The 6,960-nt window shown below is 40.7% G+C and overlaps 1 pseudogene; it reads left to right on the top strand.

Annotated features, from left to right (window-relative positions):
- The first annotated feature begins 1,643 nt into the window (after window positions 1-1,643).
- Window positions 1,644-2,275, top strand: LOC131749028 (ferritin heavy chain pseudogene; annotated as a pseudogene).
- The last annotated feature ends 4,685 nt before the right edge of the window (window positions 2,276-6,960 follow it).

The raw sequence follows: 6,960 nt of genomic DNA, 5'->3' as shown, positions 1-6,960 counted from the left end.
CTGGTGTTAAGCAAACATAGAATACAATTTTATCTCACTGAGAAACTGATCATGTAGTTCTTTTCCATCTCTAATGTATGATTCTCTCATTAAAATCAACTTATCAAATAGACATTGTTATTATTCTATTTCTTTACAGACTCAACAATTAAATGCCTCTAAAATTGCTTAGATAAGTTTACAATGTGACAGTTGATATTTGATCTTTTGCTTCCTTCATAAACAATGATTACAGCATAGCATGAGCTTTCAAAGAGAAATAAAGAGACCCCCCCAAAAAAGCACATCAGTCAAACAATAATAAAACCATTGAGAGCACTTTAAAACCATTGAGAGCACTTAAAACGGTCCATCACTCTTTCTTGTACCTTGAGAACAGAGACCATGTTTGATTCTTCTGTGTATCTCCAGAGTCAAACAGTGACACATATTTGGAGTACTGTATATAAATGGTTGTTGAATTAATTAATTATAAATACCTTGATTGGTCTTATGTCTTCCACTATAATATCCTTAACTTCAAAGAAAATATTGACTTTTTAATTTCATATACATGTGTAATATCTTATACATATTTACTTGAGACAATAAAGGGAGAAAAACAGCAGTTTTTTGTTTTGTTTTGTTTTGGTCTGCTTCTCCACTAGAATACAAACCTCATGGGAACAGACTTCGTCTCTCTTTGTTACTAATATATGCCCAAATCCCATACCAGTGCCTGGGCCATATTAAGTAATCAATAAATATTTACTGAATGAATGAATGAAAGATAATTTGAGATCAATGGTATTTCCTACCACTGTGGCTCATTCCATACAACATAATTGAGGGGTTCAAAAAAATTCTTGCTGAGTGGCAGTGAAGGGACAAATGAGGTTGGAGGGGATAAATGCATCCACACAGTTAAGTTCTTTCTCTAAGAATGCATCTAAGCCTTTTGTTTTCTGACAAAGAAAAGAGAAGTCTGCACTTACCCAAGAGGAAGGAAATTGGTAAATCAGGTGAAAGGGGCTGTGTTTCTAGGACTGTGCTGGAAGATTAAGAGATGAGAGACAACAAAGGGAGCGAAGACCAAGTTCAAAGCGAGTGAAAGCTGGAGAGGTGGAAAGATTCACTGAGACTCTGGAGGTGGTGCTCTGCTGTCAGACAAGTGTGAACGTGACCAGAAACAGAAAGAGAAAAGTGGAGATCACTGGAGTTAATAAGGTCCAGGAACCCAGTGAAGAGGCTATCAGAAGTGTCATTAGTATGGGTGTTGAAGTCACTGAGGAGAGCTAACTTCAAATAGAGCTCTGTGATAGTAAATATAACCAATGATACCACAAAAGAACTGTTTAATGAAAGAATCACATCAAGGCACTATTCAAATAAGAAATCACGCAAGTGATTAACTCAAAACGGTTGCGCTTATATTCGGAATAACATTTTAAAAGATTAGGCCAGAAGCTCAGCGCAGGCTCCCTGCCTCACCCAGGCCTGGATGGAACCTGGGACACAGCGTTCGTGACCCGCCCTCCGTGCACATCCACACTCCCAATCCCCCCCGCCCCGTAATGGAACCGGAACCTCCTTTCCCCCCTCCCAAACCCGGGTAATGGACCCGCCTTCCGGTCCATCTCAGAGCAGCCGCCCTCTTCGACCACATGGGAACGATGCTCCGAGGCAGCCACCGCGGGCCCCGAGGCTTCGCCTTCACCTTGGCCTTCACGCCCGCCACGCTGCTCACCACGCTGCAAGCGCCGGCCCTCGCAGGTGCGCCAGAACTACCACCCCCCCGACTGCGAGGCCGCCGTCAACAGCCATTTCACCCTGGAGCTCCACGCCTCCTTCTTGTTCCTGGCCGCAGCCTTTTACCTCGACCGCGACGACGTGGCCTTGAAGCACTTCACACGGTTCTTCCTGCGCCGCTCCCACGAGCGGGCCCAGGGCCTGATGCGTCTGCAGAACCAGCGCGGGGCCGCCTCAACTTCCATCAACATCAGGAAGCCAGTCAGTGACAAGTGGAAGAGCGGCCTCAAGGCCATGAAGTGCGCCTTGTTCCTGGAGAAGCGCGTGAACCGGAACCTGCTCCACCTGCACCAGCCGGCCACCGACAAGAGCGACCCCCCACCTGCGTCACTTCCTGGCAACTCACTACCTAAGCCAGCAGGTGGCGTTCATCAGAGAGCTGGAGGCTCACGTCACCACCCTGAGCATGATGCGGGCCCCGGACGCCGACCTGGCAGGGTACCTCTTTGACAAGCTCACCCTGGGCGACAGCGACAAGAAGAACTGAGCCTGGACTGGACTTCCCCAGAGCCATGGGGTGACCAGAGCCCTGGTCACCGTGCCTGCCATGCAGACGGCAATAGTGCCCTTGCAGAAGAAGTTCACTTAATTTTTTTTTTTTTGCTACAAGTGCAGGACTCTCTTTTCCTGAACTTTATTTTATCACTTAAGTTTTTTTCTTCCAGTTTTTCCACTTCTTCCAATAAAGTTATTGGTTCATAAATAAATAAAGGTCTCTGGTTGATTCATGTGGGCAAATCTTTCATTTTTAAGTTTTAAAACAGGTATCCAGGAGTCTCTGAACACAGCCATACCCCAACCATATGCAGCTCAGGATCTCCACAGTGGGAAGGAGAAGGTGTTCCACGGGGCCCTGGAAAACACAAAATCAATCTTCCCCTTATAAATAATGTGGGTATATGGGGGTAGACTGGGGTGGGGTGGGGTGAGGTAGGGGTCCCTGGTGAATGTGGGTGCATGTGCATAGTAAAAGTATAGAACCATAGCCTGAAAATCATGATTGCAGTTGCCTCTGGGAAACAAGTGAAGGGAATGGGATTGGGCAGGGATTAAAATAAAGGGAGTCTTCAGTTTCACCTGAAATATTTATGTTCATTAATTATACAGATACTAATGGTTAAGTATGAGTAGCAAGATGGGGGGTGGAGGGGTTTGGAAGTCTGAATGGTGGAGTATCTCTTTGACAAGTTCACTCTGGGCAACAGTGATAATGGAAAAATGAATGCTAGGCTGTCTTGCTCAGAAACACGGGGGTGACTTCCCATGGTCACCAATGCCTGGCATGCATGTTGTAATAACAAAGCATCCACTTATATATGTTTTCTTTCCTTTGTATCATATGTATATATGCATGCTTGTGTGTGTGTGTATATATATGTGTGTGTGTATATATATGTATATGTGTATATATATATATATATATATATATATTTTTTTTTTTTAATTCCAACCAGCAGCAGAGTTCATTTTGAATCTCTAGACTAGATTCTGAATGTTTGCTTAGGAAGATGCCCTTTGTTGAAAAGCAGTTCGGCGATCACATTACTGGAAGTGATATAGTGGCTTCCTAGACCTTTCCTGAGCCTGGCTGTATTTCTGCCCTTGGGTTTCATATATCCAACTTTGATTTAGTTTTTGTTATTTGCTACCAAGAGAACCTAAGCTAATATGTCTTTTTATCAACACACTTTTACCAGCCTCCACTGTATTTACAGTAAATAGCTCTTCTAGGGTAGTAAATGACATTTTTCTCTTTATCCCTACTACAGAGTCCACTGAAAGGAAAAAGGATCAAGGTTGGAAGGGATCAAATAAGAACAATTTCCTGAATGGAAATACAGAATACTGAAGCCTGCTACCATATGCATCTCTTCTCACCTAAAAGTGTTTTCCTCATAATTTACAGAATTTTAATTCCTTAGATCAGCCTTCCCAAGACTGTATTCAGTATCAGCCAGTGCCTCAAAAACATTCACAAGTGTTCAGTGAAAAACTTCTATTAATCGAATTAGCAGGATTTTTTGTTTTGTTTTTTCAGTTTTTGTTTACTCTAGGAATTTTATGTCTTATGTAAAAAATATACATTTTGAATGTATAACATAGGGATAAAATATTCAGTGTTTCCCAAACATTCTGATCATGGGATTCTTTTTCTACCAAATCTCACAGAACAGTATTCCAAAGAAAATAGCCTTGGAAACAACGTTGAAAGGTCTCACTGTGGGCTTCTCTGGTGGCGCAGTGATTAAGAATCCATCTGCCAATGCAGGGGACACGGGTTCGATCCTTGGTCTGGGAAGATCCCACATGCCGCGGAGCAGCTAAGCCCATGTGCCACACTACTGAGCCCGTGCTCTAGAGCCTGCAAGCCACAACTACTGAAGCCTGTGTACCTAGAGCCCATGCTCCGCAACAAGAGAAGCCACCAAAATGAAAAGCCCATGCACCACAATGAAGAATAGCTCCCACTTGCCACAACTAGAGAAAGCCCGCATGCAGCAACAAAGACCCAACTCAGCCAAAAAATAAAATAAAATAAAAATAAAGTAAAAAAAAAAAAAAAAAAAGGTCCCATCATGTGTTGTTCCAGAAGCACATACCTGGTAGCTAAACCTCATTCACTTTCACTTAGAGGTCATTATGAGAAACTGGAACCTTTGCTGTGAAGGTTTCAGCACAGTAAGCTTTAGACAGTAAGTGTAATACAGGGCCCTCACCATGAGAGTGGGTAGATATCACACACATCCATTTTGTTTCCTGATAGGTAACTCCCAACACTGTATTTTTCCATCTATTCTAATTTCCATTTCTAAATGAATGGCTTCTGGGAATGATAACATTGATATTTCTCCAGCACTTATATCAAAGTCAAGAGAAAGTTTAAGGCTGCTGAGTAGTTCATATTCTTCACCTCCCTCTACCTATGTATTCATCTCACCAGCAGCAGAATTCTTCATTTATTTTCCAGACTAGATTGCTGAGTTTTGGTCAGTAATACACCTTTTGGTCAAAAACTGTCTGTGCCTGCATCTTTTTGAAAATAAGATGACTGTTCCTCTCACCAAAGCATGCTGAAATTTCTCAGAATTCAGACATTTAACTATAAGAAAAAAAATAAGGCATATATACTATAAAACATTGTATTAATAAAGTCCAAGATTGTTAAATAAATATATAAGTAATGTGTAGCATTTTTTTCCTCCAGTAGAGATGATCAACATTATTCACATCATTATTTGATTTTTGAATGAGCACCTTATTGCAATGCATTCCTCTTTAGGTTCAATGGAAAACTTATCAAGTTTCTCTCCAGCCCTAAAATACATGATGCAATTCTATAAATTGAAACTGCATTATTCCCAAACAATAGTGGACATGAGACAATATCAAAAATCTTGCATATTTTAAAAATTTAAATGTGTTCCCACTACAACTCTTAGGTATCAATTCTCATGACACCTCCACTGAATTTGATAAGGTGTCTATTTTATTCCCAGGCAGATTCAGCATAATATAAAACTATTATTTAGTCAATATGAGACATATTCTATCACTTTAATACATGATTGTATAAGGCTGGAAAATAAGAAGGTGATTAAAGTAAGCTTCTCAACAAGAATAGTATTTCAGTCTGGCCCATCTTATTAACCACAACTTTCATTTGTCTACTGTTTGGCTGATTAATTCGATTCAACAAGCATTTATTCTTTTTTTGTAAATAAAGTCCAGTATTCTCGACTGTTTATTCTATTCTATTTTATTTTATTTACTTATTGGCTGCATTGGGTCTTCATTGTTGCGCATGGGCTTTCTCTAGTGGCGGTGAGCGGGGCCTACTCTTCGTTGCGGTGTGCAGGCTTCTCATTGCGGTGACTTCTCGTTGCAGAGCAGAGGCTCTATGCATGCAGGCTTCAGTAGTTGCAGTATGTGGGCCCTAGAGAGCATGGACTTCAGTAGTTGCGGCATGTGGGCTCAGTAGTTGCAGTGCACGGGCTCTAAGGTGTGTGAGCTTCAGTAGTTGTGGCTCGCGGGCTCTAGAGCGCAGGCTCAGTAGTGTGGTGCCCAGGCTTAGTTGCTCCGCGGCATGTGGGATCTTCCCAGACCAGGGCTCGAACTCATGTCCCTGCATTGGCAGATGGATTCTTAACCACTGCACCACCAGGGAAGTCCCAAGCATTTATTCTTAATAAATGAGTTTGTGCTGGGGAATCCAAGTTAAATAAGACATGTACTTGGTCCAGTTAAACTAAATATATTAGCACTTTGCCAATTTTCTAAGAGTAAAATACAAGTCCAATATGAGGTTATTTTAATAAACAACTAAATCAATAGTATAGCTAGGGAGTGTTTTCATTTATTACTCTCCATTTTATCTTTATAAAGAGGTATGCTACCCAGTCGTTCAACAAACTCACAAATGGGAATGCAGCAATTTTAAATAAGTATGAGGAATAATGTAGGCCATCTATTCTTCCTCTCTGAATGGTGGACTCTAAATGAATCTAAAGCATCATCAAAAAAATAAAATAAATCAAAAAAAAAAAGCATCATCATAATGACCATCATCTGGGTAAATTATGCTGTCGAAATAATATGTTAAGGAACTTCCTCTTCCTAATAACAAGGAATGTTACCTGATGGGGAGAGAGAATTTGGGGAAGAGCAATAATACAACATGATTAACAGATTAAATTTTAGCAAACAAGGACACTCATTTGTTTACATATTTTACACTGCTGTTGCCTAGAGACAGAGGAGGCACCTGAAGGTATATTTTACTAGTGTGGGTCACATAGGAGTCTTTTAAGGAACTGGTTTAAAAACATCTTTCCAAAACTAGTAAAAAAAAAAAAAAAAAAGTTATTTCCACTGTAGATTTGAACCTGTAAGTAAGTAAATGGAATATAAAAAAATGAGGGCAGCCTTAATGGCAGTTCTTTATATAAGAAAGAAATACATACTTGCTGAAAGCTTTTACAGCATCACTAGCTTGCATCCACTAATAAAAAGAGCCTACACTTATTGAGAGCTCACCATGTATCAGGCATCAGGTTAAGATATTTACATGAATTACTTCATTTCTGTCTCACAATAACATGACATAGTGCTATTATTACCCGCATTTTACAGATAATCACAGTGAACCCAGAGACATACATTAATTCCCTAATG

Source organism: Kogia breviceps, chromosome X (genome assembly GCF_026419965.1).
Source record: "Kogia breviceps isolate mKogBre1 chromosome X, mKogBre1 haplotype 1, whole genome shotgun sequence".
Lineage (NCBI taxonomy): Eukaryota > Metazoa > Chordata > Mammalia > Artiodactyla > Physeteridae > Kogia > Kogia breviceps.
Note: the sequence above shows the minus strand (reverse complement) of the source record. Positions and strands in the feature narration are given on the sequence as shown.